The sequence below is a fragment of the Stegodyphus dumicola genome, chromosome 4, assembly GCF_044657685.1.
Source record: "Stegodyphus dumicola isolate Sdum_Otavi_A_Nest chromosome 4, ASM4465768v1".
Taxonomy (NCBI): Eukaryota; Metazoa; Arthropoda; class Arachnida; order Araneae; family Eresidae; genus Stegodyphus; species Stegodyphus dumicola.
Genome location: NC_140771.1, coordinates 75,934,265 through 75,949,561, shown reverse-complemented (window position 1 = coordinate 75,949,561; position 15,297 = coordinate 75,934,265).

The following is a 15,297-nucleotide window of genomic DNA, read 5'->3' as shown; positions in this document are numbered from 1 at the left end:
ACATCAACTAGATCTTAGGCAATAAAATTAATAAAAAATTATGTTGATAAGTACTTAAGAACAAATAGAACAAAATGGCCAAACTTTCAACTAGATAACCAAATAAAGCATTTGCATTCTAGAGGATTTTATTTACTTCACATACATACATACATTATCTTTACATTTACTTTCATAACTCGCATCATACATAACATACTTCATAACATACTCTTATCATCGAATGATTATGATTTTCTATAGGAGTTAGCAAATTTTTTTAACAGTTTCTACTTCGTGTCTGCAAAGTATTCCTTTAAATTGCAAGGTTTCGCGATATTCATTTTCCTTCTGACAAAGTTCATATACGAATCCAAAACATCAAAACCTTCGCAATCGATAAACAACGGCCATTTCATTATCGATGACAAAGGTCTGCCTATCGCTAGTAAAAGGAAAGTCTGGGCCATCTGAAAAAGCGGCGACCGATTATTTTTGCATTAAACTAAGTTATTTGTTATGGCAACACGAAGTTTTTTTTACGAAAAGAATAAGCAATTCTTCGAATACTACCAATTTTCATGACAATAACAGAAATTAACCAATCGTCCTAACCCGCGCATGAATAGTAAATATGTTTTATGCAGCTGTTGTCTTTCATTTTGAAGCAATCGTCGCTCATATTGACAACGGGAGTATTTGTACCTCATCATTTATTAAAGCTCACGTGCTATCATGTACTCTGCATCTGTGTTTACTACGAACTAATAGCAATTATCTTCTTCTTCGAATGTAATTGACATGAAAATAAAAGATATGATTGATTTGTTTTTACCTTTGATTCGGTCAATCTCTAATGGCCAATTATATATCACTATTTGTAGTGGCCCAGTTATCGCATGAGAAATAATTATTTTTTATTTCATATATTTGTTCATGTGTTTAATTATTTTATAAAATTAACTTTAATATTTTGTTAATATTCATATTTATATTTCTTTTATGCTAAATGCCAATAAGTAGTTCATATTTATATTTAAATTTCTTTATGCTGAATGGCAACTAGTTCTAGTTCTGATTCATGATTGCTAGGTTTTGGTTTCAAAACGTTGCTCGTAGCGTCGCATTTCGATAGCTGGAAAATAAAATGCAATAACTTAGCTATTTGTTTATAATTCATGCTGTTACTAGTCATAAATTAATTTTAAACATTAGTAGCCAAGGCTACATCGTGGTGACCCTGATTAATTTTCGAAATGTCAACAAATGACTCTTCTGAAACTGCTATGAAAGATACGATGCAGTCACCGGAGCTTCATAAGGTGAGTGTAAAAATACCTCCTTTTTGGATTGATAAACCGGAAATATGGTTTTTTCAAGTTGAAGCTCAGTTTAAAATTAGTAATATCGTTTCAGAATAAACGAAATTTAATTATTTAGTTTGACAGCTTGAACCTAAGTTCGTCGAAAATATTTGGGACATTGTAACGAACGATAGTGCCACAAAATATTCGGATGCTAAAATTAGGTTATTACATTTATTCAAAGAAATTGAAAATGTACGGATTAAACGTTTGATTACTGGTATCGAACTTGGAGACATGAAACCAAGCCAACTTTTGCAGAAGTTGAGATCAGTTGCTACTACAGATGTGTCTGAAAATCTAATCAAAACTTTATGGCTGGAGAAGCTACCTGACTCCATAAAAAATATATTATTAGTTAGTGATGAAGATGTAACCAAGTTAGCGTCTATGGCAGATAAAATTAGTGATATGAATCGGAAACCAGAAGTATTTAGTACTAATGCTCCTTCCGTTCCCGCAAATGATTTGTTGCAAAGAATTACCTTTCTTGAACAAAAAATTGATCAAATAACCATTCGCTCAAGACGCAGGGACTCGGATTTACGTAATTCACGTTCACGATCTCGAAGCCGATCTCGTAAACGATATGACCCTACTGGCAAATTTTGTTTTTATCACTTTCGTTTTGGAGCAAAATGCATTCCAGAGAAATGCAAGCCTCCGTGTGCTTGGGTAAAAAACGATTTCAAAAACCAGGAAAACTCGAATCTGCAGTAGGTTCAGCGGCAAACGCTGCTGCAGAAAATATGAAGGATTGTCGCAAATTTCGTTTATTCGTTCGTGACCGAAGATCAAATTTGCACTTTCTTATTGATAGCGGAGCTGACGTAAGCATAATTCCTGCTACTTCACAGAATAAATGTAAAACTGAATATAAACTGTATGCAGCTAATGGCACAGATATTTCCACTTATGGCATAAAAACGCTAACTCTTGATTTGGGATTACGTCGTGATTTTCAGTTTCCATTCATAATTGCTGGTGTCACAAAAGGTATTTTAGGAGCTGACTTTCTTCACAAATATAAATTGCTTATCGATATAAATAAGAAAAAGTTAATTGATGGCGTAACACAGCTTTGTGTCCAGTGTGATGTCGCTGCTATTTCCAGTGATTACTCAGTAACCACATTAAATAAATCCATAAAAATTTTCGATTTACTGTCGAAATATCCCGAAATTTCTAAACCTAACCTTTTTCCTACACAAATTAAACATGGTGTTACACATTTTATTACGACTGATGGTCAACCCGTTTATTCAAAGGCACGACAGCTCGATCCAAAACGCTTAGCTATAGCTAAAGAGGAATTTAAATTTATGCTTGACAATGGAATAATTCGTCCATCAAACTCCCAGTGGTCAAGCCCCTTGCACCTTGTTACGAAAAAGGATGGTTCATATCGTCCTTGCGGAGACTACCGACGATTGAATGCGCAGACGGTACCTGATCGATACCCAATTCCTCGCATTGAAGATTTTCATCATATTTTAAGAGGTACAAATATTTTTTCTAAAATTGATTTATTCGAAGCTTATTTTCAAATTCCCATTGCAGAAGAAGACAAATGTAAAACGGCTATCATCACTCCTTTCGGTTTATACGAATTTAATGTAATGAGTTTCGGTTTAAAAAATGCTCCTGCAACGTTCCAAAGATTTATTCATGAAGTCTTTAGAGGATTAGAATTCGTTTTTCCCTATTTAGACGATATACTCATTGCATCCAGTACCCATGAAGAACATGAAAATCACCTTAAATTAGTTTTCGAAAGATTACATACATTTGGGTTAAGAATTAATGTTTCAAAATCTGTCTTTGCTGTTCCCCAAATCGAGTTTCTAGGCTACCTAATTACACCTAAGGGTTCCCGTCCTTTGCCAGAAAGAGTTCAAGCTATTACTAACTACAAACGACCAGAAACAATTCATGAACTTAGAACTTTTCTTGGAATACTTAACTTTTATCGTCGTTATATAAAGGATGCAGCGAAGAATCAAGCATTGTTACATGCGTATCTCAAGGGAGCTAAAAAGAGGGACAAACGTAAAATCGAATGGACTGACGAAGCTGAAAAACAGTTTGAAACGTGCAAGAATGACCTGGTGAACACGGCACTGTTGTCTTTTCCCAATTCTGAATTACCTCTGGCGTTATTTACAGATGCTTCAGATACGGCGATTGGCTCAGTGTTGCAACAATATGAAAACTCCTCGTGGAAGCCAATAGCATTTTTTTTCTAAAAAATTAAGTGATACTCAGCAAAAATATAGCACCTATGATAGAGAACTATTAAGCATATATCTTTCAGTTAGACACTTTAAGCATTATCTAGAAGGAAGAGTATTTACAATTTATACAGATCACAAGCCCTTAATATTCGCCTTTCGTCAAAAACTTGACAAAACAACACCTAGACAGGCTCGCCAACTTCAATACATCTCCCAGTTTTCGACTGATATCAAATATGTAAAAGGTGAAAATAATATTGTGGTGGATACATTATCTAGAGTTAATGAAATTTCATCGATAGATTATGATAAAATAGCTGATGAACAAACTCAAGATGAAGAACTGAAGAGTTTGCAAACCACTACTTCCTTGAATTTCAAGCAATGTTCTCTACCTTCGGGGAAATATTTGTGGTGTGATACATCAACTAAACATGTTCGGCCGTATATTCCTCAGGCTTTCCGACAACACGTCTTTCAACGAATTCATGGTTTATCACATCCAGGAATAAAATCGACTATGAAATTAATGACATCAAAATTCATTTGGCCTAACATAAAAAAAGATGTACAGTTGTGGACAAGAACCTGCATTCCTTGCCAAAAAGCTAAAATCAGTCGGCACACCAAAACAAAATTAGGTGAGTTTGAAATACCACCAGGAAGATTTTCTGTCATCCATATCGATCTCATAGGACCACTTCCACCATCTAAAGGGAATATTTATTGTCTTACTTGCATAGATAGATTTTCTAATTGGATGGAAGCAATTCCTTTAGAAAATATTTCCGCTGAGAACGTCGCAAGAGCCTTTTATAGCAACTGGATTGCGCGTTTTGGAACGCCAAGTAAACTCATTAGTGATCGTGGATCCCAATTTAAAAGTGATACATTACGAGCTTTGTCCAAAATCTGTGGCATCAATTTACAACACACTACTGCCTACCACCCGTCGTGCAATGGCAAAGTTGAGCGCCTTCATCGAACATTAAAAGCAGCATTAAAAGCCCACAACAACATATCTTGGACGGACACGTTACCAACAGTACTTTTGGGTTTGCGTACTGCTATTCAAGAAGATACCAATCATTCTATTGCACAAGTAGTTTATGGCCAGAGTCTCAGACTTCCTAGAGAGTTTTTCAGCGAACCAAGTATCCAGACAGCATCGGAGACTTTTGCTAATAAACTCCAGAAACAGATGGAAGTTGTTGGACCGAGACTAATTCGTAAAAATTCATCTGAACAGATATTTGTCCATAAAGACTTAAAAACTTGTTCTCATGTGTTTCAGCGAATAGATCGGGTAAAAAAACCTCTGGAACCTCCTTATGAAGGACCATTTCCTGTTATTGATCGCAAGGACAAATATTTTACTATTAGCATAAAAGGAAAACATGTTAATGTATTCCTGGATCGCTTGAAACCAGCATATATTTTTGCTGAGGAAAATTCTCAGTTGATACAACCTGACTACACTAATTTGCAGAGACCGGACTCAAATTCGGATGTGAATCAAAAACATTCTCGCACAGTCAGAACTATACGTTTACCTGTTAGATTCAAGGACTGACTAAATTATTTTGATAGTGGTTAACACTGCAATACTAGTTACTACCTATTTCTCCATCTTCGTAACGTAACTTAGTTACTGGTGGGGGAGTAGTGTAGTGGCCCAGTTATTGCATGAGAAATAATTATTTTTTATTTCATATATTTGTTCATGTGTTTAATTATTTTATAAAATTAACTTTAATATTTTGTTAATATTCATATTTATATTTCTTTTATGCTAAATGCCAATAAGTAGTTCATATTTATATTTAAATTTCTTTATGCTGAATGGCAACTAGTTCTAGTTCTGATTCATGATTGCTAGGTTTTGGTTTCAAAACGTTGCTCGTAGCGTCGCATTTCGATAGCTGGAAAATAAAATGCAATAACTTAGCTATTTGTTTATAACTCATGCTGTTACTAGTCATAAATTAATTTTAAACATTAGTAGCCAAGGCTACATATTTACACCAACTATATCAATTCTCTTTCAGATATTAGTCTCTTATTGTTACCATCTAACGAGATAGTGCGTAGTTCGAGAAATACGTTACAGAAGGAAATTTTCGTTTACTTCATCAAAACATTATTTAACTTCCTCGAAATTTCTTAAGTTTATGACTACGTAAAGATTTGCTTTGATCTATCATCTGTATACCAATATACTTTGGGATAATGGTATAAAAATATTATAATGTTTCAAGTAGTCGTCTTGACGGCTGTACCTTAAAAAAAAAAAGTCTGTAGTAAATTATTACTTGACGGCTGTAGTAAATTATTATTCTCATGCCTAAGTGGGGAAATTATTAGTTGTTTATGCCATTCGAACTTGGCGACATCTGCTGCCATCTATTGGAACGATCGATCACTATTTATCGTTATGTAATAAATTTTCATTTTATTGAGTAAAAATTCTCAAAAATAGCGTCAGCATGGCAGCTCTGGATGTAGTATATGAATGATTAACATTTCCTTGTTCAAAATATTGGTAGACAATGACCTTTTTTAAAAAAAAAAATATTTTTCACTGGCAGTATTCTATTGAATATGTATTCAGTGCAGTCCAGGATCTAGCGGGGGGCATGCCGGGATTCTTGCCCCGGGCGGCAACTCTCGGTCAGCGGCAAATTCAAATATAACGCTGGATCGTATTTGGTATGTTGTTCGCTGAAACAGCTCTCTAATTTTAGAACAATATTAATAGATTTAAGACCAAGTTTAAAAACCTCTTTTAAGAAGATTTACAATTAAATACTAAGAACCCTTTTAAAGGAACATGAGTTAAAATAAAGTACAGCCGATTACAACTACAGTAAGATCAGAAAGAAGCAAATAGAGGGACTCGAGGCGGCAAAGAAAGTCTTTGCTCCAGGCGTCACTGTTAGAATCAGACTGAACCCATCAGTAACGTCTGAAGTCCCTCTATCGTTTCCTGTCTGGGGGGGGGGGGTGTATTCAAATGAGAAATAGGACGATAGTTTGTTGAAGAAGTCGCCTGGTTTCCATAGCAACATCTGCTGCGAAGCATTGTAACTATTTTCTGAGAGCTAACCCAAAAGATTTAACCTTGGGCCATCCCGAACAAATGAAATAATTTAAATTAATATTCGTCTCAAGTATATACAAGACACCATCATTATGTCTTCAAGATGAAGCAAGGTATTTAGATTTCTTTGCAGCAAGTCGGAAACTTACGCTCACCTTTGGTTTGACTCGGAACAGTGGAGCGTATTTTGGATTTTAAAACTAGATTTATTATTTTTATGGTTATTTTTTAGTTTTCAGGTCTCTTCTGTACTCTTTATAGATATATATATATATGCTTGCTTTTAATAGCCCGCACTATATTTAGCGAGACGCGATCATTTATTTAGGACTGTTCAGTGTAATTACGTCAATTCTTAGTTATTTTTATTAAGACAATTGATAGTGAATTTTATTCAGATTAAAAGAAACGATCTGCGCGCTGAGGGGGATAAAAGCGGAATATAGAAAACGAGCCAAAGATAAAGCCAAACAGAGAAAACAAATTTCAGCTAAGATAAAAAAAATAACTTTACGGAAGAAGTAAATCGTGAGACCCTGCCGCAATTCCGATTATGCTGAGATTCCTAGAAGGTATAAACATTTCTTGCAATTTTCACGACCAAACATGACTGCATATATCATTCCAAAACAATCTACAAGTCAGCATTTGAAAGAACAACCTTCTTCATCGACATCAAACGAATAGCTGGAGCACATGAAACCATGATCCTAGAGATCTCCTCATTTAGATGGGGTCGAGCAGCAGGAAGACGAAAAACTAAAATTTTTCCATTTGTTAGACCCATGCAGTTGGCTGGTCATAGAAAAAAAAATGAAAGATCACCAACAATCATTCTTAAGCAGTCAATCAGTATTATTAGCCAGTAAACATTCAGAAAACGTATACCCCGGTCCTACTGAACGTGATGGCAGACATTTGACATGTAATACATAACTTTAGTAAATAATGAAAAGCTTAGAAGGTCTTGGTTTACATATTCTAAAAACGAGAATACTATTTTTTGTACACCCTGCAAGATTTATCAGAAACATGGTGCTGCCGCTACACCATACTACAAGATTCATTAATTGGAAAAAAAAGTTTTAGCAAAATTAATTGAGCACGAAGCGTCTGGAATCCACAGAGGTGCATCATTAAGTAGAAAATTCGAGTATAACAAATGAAATCGTGCCAAGGCATCGATCAAGACACTGAGCGACTCATTTATACAAAAAAAGAAAAATGGAGAGAAATTCTATATAGTCATGGATGCGGTTCTGTATCTTTCAACAAACTGTCGTTCTTTTCGTGGGTCTGATGATATCCCAAGTTGCCTGTTCACAAATTGTCTTCGACCTAGCAAAGGAAATTTTCTGAATTTAATCTCTCCTCTTGCCAAACATGATTCAACTCTTAAGTACCAATCAAAGCACCAAACAAAGGAAAAGGAATCATATTTATCAAAGATAATTCAAAATGAAATTATTAACTTAAAGGCAAAACAGTCTGAAGTAGCATTTTAAACGATATTAAAGAAGCCAAATACTAAACAATAATGCTCGGTTGCACTCAATATGCGTCTCATACCGAAAAAAAAAATAATAAAAAAAAAAATAAATAAAAAAAAAAAAAAATGAACCATGTGATTCAATACGAAAAAACGTGTGGTGATGTGTGTAAGATAAAGGAAAATTTAATTGATTTCATAGAAGTTGGTGGAAAGATAGGAGAATGTATTTCTCAATGCATTGTAGAAAATTAGCGTTTAATTGATACTTGATGGTTTAGATATTGGACGATGTCGGTGTCAGTCCTACGACAACGGGTCTAATACGGCTGGCATTTCTAAAACAGTACAAGCTAGGATTACAGAAATGAATAAACTAGAGGAATTTGGGCCATGTTTGGCCCACTCCTCGTATCTTGTCGGTGTGCATTTTGCTTCTTCGTGCCCGGAAGCAGTTAATCTGTTTGGAATTACTCAGAAAATATTTCGCTTTTTTTGTCGGATGCACTACTCGATGGTATATTACGAAAAAATGTACAAAATACAACTTAAAAGGAAGCAGCCAGACAAGATGGTCGGCAAAATATGTCGCTGTGAAAGTCCTTCAATGAATTTACCGGAAATATTAAAATATTTAAAAGAAATTAAAGATATTTCTCTTGATGCGGAATCAGAGCATGAGGTAGGCCATCTGGTACACGCTGTGAAAAATTTTAAATTTACTATCAACCTGAAAATTTGAGCTAATATTTTTCCAGAATTCAATCGAGTAAATATAGAAATTTAAAAAAAAATTACTCTTCCGCGTTCTGTGTAGTTAACGAAAGAACTAACCAAAACTGAGGAATTATAAAAAAATGAGAGAAAAATCCTATGGAATATTGGATACAACAGTCTAAAACAGTAGACGAAAAAATTGCAGTTGAGTCTATTCTGACAAAGAAAAAATTGCAAAGCACAAAAAGCAATCTGATGAACAGTTTGAGGACGAATGACGAACATTTCAACCTGTTCAGATAGAAGTTTTAGCAAATTAAAACATATTAAAAAATATCGACGATCATCGGTGAGCCAGGAGCGTTTACCAAGTCTCGCGATTCTGGAAACCGAAAATAAAATCGCAGATAAAATTATGACGATTCCATGCATTTATTTGCAGAACAAAAGCTTACAGAGTGAAATTTTAATTTTCGTTACTGATTCCGTGATATTTTAATAGCGTTAAAACAGGTAAGAACTTAAAATTACTTATGAAATATGAAGTATAAAAAACAAGACAGGAAGTACGAATACTAGCCCATATTATAGCCCATATTATAGAGTGATAGCCCATATTCTGTACAATATTTTCAGAAATTTTCCTTTCCGCAATAGCCCATATTTTGTATGCAATGGCCCCATTAGTGGCTAAGCAATAAAAGCCGCTGAGCACTAGTAGTTCGGTCCGAGAGTCGAGTATATAAATGGTGAAACACATAGTAAATAATCAGACAAATGTCCATACCAGTGGCCGAGTGATTAAGACCGCTGGAATACTGGTAATTCGACCTTCTCTGTGTTCAAACCCAGGCGAACGGGCTGGCTGTGTGGTTTGTTTTCGTGGATTTCCTCATGTGTAACGTGAATACGAGCCAGTTTCCTTTAAAAAGTTCGGCGGCCCACCAGCGGCCGAGCGCTAAAGTCGCTGAACACTGGTAGTTCGGTCCGAGGTTCGAATCCCGCGAACGGGCTGGCTGCATGGGCGTTTTCGTGGTTTTCCCCATGTGTAACGTGTATACGAGCTAGTTTCCCTTAGCAAGTCCTCCACGAAGGCATCCCTCCTCTTAGGCAGATAGCCCTAGTGTGCTTTGCCATAATTAAATACACCAACACCAACACCTTTAAAAAGTTCCTTTACGAAAGCACCTCTTCTCTACGCAGATAGCCATCCTGTCTTTGTCATATTCATATAATCTAACCTAACGTAATTTAACCAGTATGCAATACACGGGATAGTGAGAAGCTTAGGAGATGCCCGTTCCCCCTAGAGCGGAAAAACGAATGGTTTCGAGGACTGGAGAGTTAGAAGGACTTCAGGATTAGAGTTAAGATTATGATTGAATCCGAAATTAAGCTCACCAGAAAGTCTGTGAAAGTCCAGAAAATCGATTCTCCTATGAGGGGACGATTTTTTAATTATGTCACTTTGGTACGCTTAGTTTTTTACTTCAAATCCTACCTATTTCATATTTATTAAACAAATTAAAACTTGTTAGAGAAACTTAAAGGATGATGGGTGAGGGCGGCACTTTTAGCTTTTGCCCCACATCAGAAAATTCAAAGATCCAGCGCTGATTCAGTGCAAAATGTTACTGTTGGAAAATACTGTTTAGCATCTTGAACTTTTAATTAAGAGATCTTCGTAAAAATCTGATTATAGTGAATATGCAATTTAGACGTCAGAAAGATACAGATGTTTTGCTTCAGTTCATTATACTGAAAATTATTACATAACTTGATACGTCAGAGGTCATTTTGGACACGGATTACCATTCATTAAAATTCAATAAAATTCCTCAGAGACGTCTAACTTTGGAGTGGTGTGATTTCCACTTTAAATCTCTTCAACAATTACAGAGTCTTGATGAAGATGTTATTAATTATGGTTCAGAAAGCTAATTAGAGTGTATTCGCTTTAGAAAGAACATTAAAATCTTTCGATCTTCTTTTGAAGACACCAAGACAATGAGGTATAGCTAAAACTTCGCTACTATTATTTAGGAAATTTACTACCGAAATCGAAACTGGTTTTAGCCCTTATACTAAATGATGATGACAATGACGAAAAACTGAGTACTAATAACTAATTGGGAGGAAATCTTAATTTTCAAATTTTCATATATACATATGATAAAATTAGACGAACGTGGTACAGCAGAAAGAAAAGTTCTTTAGAACTAACTTATTTTTAAAATAGTTACACTCAAACAACCAAATGTTCTAAACAGGAATTGTTTGTGAGTGATTAACTGCTTTAGAAAGTCTGTTAATTTTTTGCACTTTCATTTAGTTCATTCATGGTATTTGTCGCTATGGTTAAAAGTTTGTCATCAAATTTTAAACTACTTCTTGATAAGCCATCCGGATCAAAATTAGTAATTGTGTTTGAGGATGCAAATGCAAAGTGGTAAATCGATTTTTTCGAAATTACATTTAGTATTTTTTTAAATTTAATATTTAAACGATTTTTCGCACATACCTTAATTAACAGACTAACTAAAAACCAGAATTTTATTCTTTTCACTAACGGATAGTGCGGGGAAAAATCCTTTTTAATGAAATTTGCTTGAAATTTTTAACTTCTGAGTTATGGGCGAATTTTCAAAAATCGTTTGATTTTTTTCAACTATTTGGCGTCTATTATTTAAAATTGCAACATCTAAAACTGTATCGGATATAAAGCCTTGAAATTTTCACAGATTATAAATAAATGCTTCTCATTTAACACAAGAATCATTTTTAAAAATACTGAATAGTTGCTTCTGTAATGATTTCGTTGCATTAACTCTTCATTTTATTTTATTAATCTCAGAAACAACTAAGTTTAAGAATTAGTTAAAGTTTAAATTGTTTTTAACGAAATCTACCCTGTTGTTTTTAATTTTTGCCATTTTATATGTTTATGTGCATTATCCTCAGCGTTTCACTTTAAAATGAATTTTCTTAGAAAATTTTTTGGTGCCTGTGTGTGTATCTATGATAGGTAATATTTCTTTTTCTTGTCGAAGTTTAAAGTTTTGACATCCTAGAATGATGTATCCTTAAAAAACGTTGAAATTTTCAAACATTATAAAACAAGCGCTTCACCCTCTTTTAAAATAACAGTGGTATATAATATAAATTAGATATCTTTTTCGATATTTTAGCTATTTGCGTATTATAAGGTTTTTTTAAACTCATTCATGGTGTTTGTTATTACCTTGAAAACTTTGCGATTGATTTCCTAAATTATTTCCTGGTAAGCTATCCGGCTCAAATTTTGCACACACACTCATTTAGGAATACAGTACCATGTGATGCAGCTATATGAATTTCAAATTTCGATTTTGAATTTTTTTTTCAGCCCAAAGGGGCAATTTGCCCAGAAGGGCTATTAATTTCGCTTTTGCATTTTTCGTTGATTTACTACAAACGGCGGGCCCACCAGCGGCCGAGCGGGAAAGTCGCTGAACACTGTCAGTTCGGTCCGAGGTTTGAATCCCATGAACGGGCTGGCTGCATAGACGTTTTTCGTAATTTTCTCCATGTGTAACGTGTATACGAGCCAGTTCCCTTTAGAAAGTATTCCACGAAGACATCCCTCCCCTTAGGCAGATAGCCCTAGTGTGCTTTGCCATAATTAAATAAACCAAACCAAACTATTGTTGCGTGAGTACGGGTTCGTAACGAAATGAATGCACAAATCCGATGAAAAATGAACAAAATTTATTATTATCACAACAAAAATGCTTAAATCTCCTCAGATATTCGTGAAGATATATTACAGGTACATCAGGTATATTACAGGTTATCAGATATATTACAATATCTCACAGTAGTTATCTTTTAACTACTCAAAGGTTCAAGAGAACTTAATTCAAAACAGCTAAAGAAAGCTAATCCGCGAATTCGCTACAGTCAACAAAAGCAGTTTTCTAAACAAACTCTTAAAACAACAACAAACTAACTAAAATCATCGAATTGAGAGGTTTTCCTCCTTTTTATAAGATTTTAAATCGCGCTCTAGAATTTTCTGGAACTTTCTCGAAATCAAAAAGAGATATTTATTAAATGTTAAATGCACGTGTTGTTGTATTTTTAATTTTCCGGTTTAGCTTTCCTTTAGTATTTATCACGCGCTGCACTGCACGGGGAATAAAACAATTTAATTTATAATTCAGCTAATCTTTGGAATATGGTAACAGGTAGTTTGGCGACATTTTGGTAAAGCGATAAAGGTTACTAGCTAGGACTTACAGCTAGCAGTGTACATGGATAAAGTCAAAAGTGTGCGCAATGCCATTTTTGAGCAATTCTGGGATGTTTTTTTTTTTAAGTGAAAATAGGTCGACGTGTACAAGGATACCATGTATGTGCAATTCTTAAAAACGCGGCCAAGCAGTGGGCGATTCTGCCCTTTCTCCCAATTTCGCACCTAATCTTCGTCATGATTAAGCACTTTTGTTCCATAAAAGTTCTAGCATAAGCGTAATTCGGCTAGCAGATTGTTGGAAAAAAAAATGTTGAGTTAAAAAAAAAAAAAAAAAAAGCCTTTATTTCGTAAAAACAAAATGGCGTCAAAAAAAAAAAAAAAAAAAAAAAAAAAAACTAGCAGGTTACTGTAGCAGGGTTGGCCGCCAAATTTTTGCCAAAAAATCGCCAAGTTACCATAATCCGAAGATTAAACTATAATTCAACTAACATTAGCTATTTAAATACCAAATCCGTAACACTGCCCCCTTCCCAAGGACTGCACGTCTCGGGCAGTACAATCCCTGGACTGGAAGCCAAACTTATAACTATGGCATAAATGCAATAACTAAAACATATCAAATAACAAAATACAAATCAAATACTAAATACAAATCAAATACTAAATACAAATCAAATACTAAATACAAATCAAATACTAAATACAAATCAAATACAAGTCAAATCAAATACCAAATACAAATCAAATACACACTTAGAAACAAAAAAGGACCATGGTCTTACACTATTTACAATTATTTACGTTACGTACTATAGCCATAGTAATGAGCTAACCTGGCTTTTAAATGTACCGTAAAATGGCTGAAGGGAACACCAAACGTTAAATTTAAAAACTGCGGAGAATTTTACTCTGCAGAACAACTTCATAAAAAAAAAAAAGTTATTACGTATAACAAAATTACAATGAAATAAGCAATAACCCTTAATACAAATATTAATTATCCTAATAAATAAATTAACCAACGTCCCTTTGTAAATCTTAACAACTCAAATGGTATAAAGGAGGTTAAGAACTTTGTTTCCTAAAAAAATCACTCAAAACTTTTCAATATCTTAAAAACAGTGAAATGAGCAATAAATAACATAAAAGAATACAAAAAAACAAAAAATTCTGAAAAGCAAAGTATAATTAATGATATCTTATCTTACATTTTCAAGAGAAAAAAATTACAATGAAATAAGCTATATCCCTTAATACAAATATTAATTATCCTAATAAAAAATTAACCAACATTCCGTTGAAGAATCATGCAAAAGAAAAAAAATCATGCAAAACTTTTCAATATCTTACAAACAGTGAAATAAGCAAAAAATAACATGAAAGCAACTCAAAAAACATAAAATTCCGCTCAGAATTTTACTCTGCAGAACAACATTATCAAAAACAAAAAAAAAAAAAAAAAAAAAAATCAATGAAAATGTGTTATATATATATATATAAATGACAATGAAATATGTCAATCTCTTAAAAACAGTGACATAAGAAATACGATGAAAAATTGTTGCCAAACCCATATTTCTAAAAGAATGAAACTAATCAAAATGATGCGATATCATCAAAAATCTATCAACAACAATGAGAAAGGAAAATTGTTGCCAAAATCAAATTTTTAAAGATGTGAGATGTGAAAAGTGTATTCGGAAGCTTCATTTAAAAAAATTTTTAAAAATACAAAATATTATCATTTTTCCAAAATTCTTTTTGTAAAAGCAGTCGCAAGGATAAAAGTTTAACGTGTCCAAAAATAAAAGAAAAATAAACTATACATTTTTAAAAATAAACATTTTTAAAAAAATCCCGTTGAAAAGGTGTTAAGCTCCCTTTGTTAAATAAATTCGTATTTAATCGATTTATTGAAACACGAAATTTATTTTAAGTTCGTAAAATAGCTAAGTATCTACGTTTCATGACGATGTGAAAATGGAGTATGTAGAGTAAAATCTCGCTTTCCTATAGCCCATTATATCTTAAAATGACGCGATTTCGTCACAAACACATTAAAAAAAAAAAAAATCGAATTCGAATTTCGAAAAAATTGCTTCTAGGTGCACTGGCTCTTGTCTAGATGTACCTATGTACCAAATTTCGTAGCCGTGGGTCTATTGGCTTACGCGCAGCGC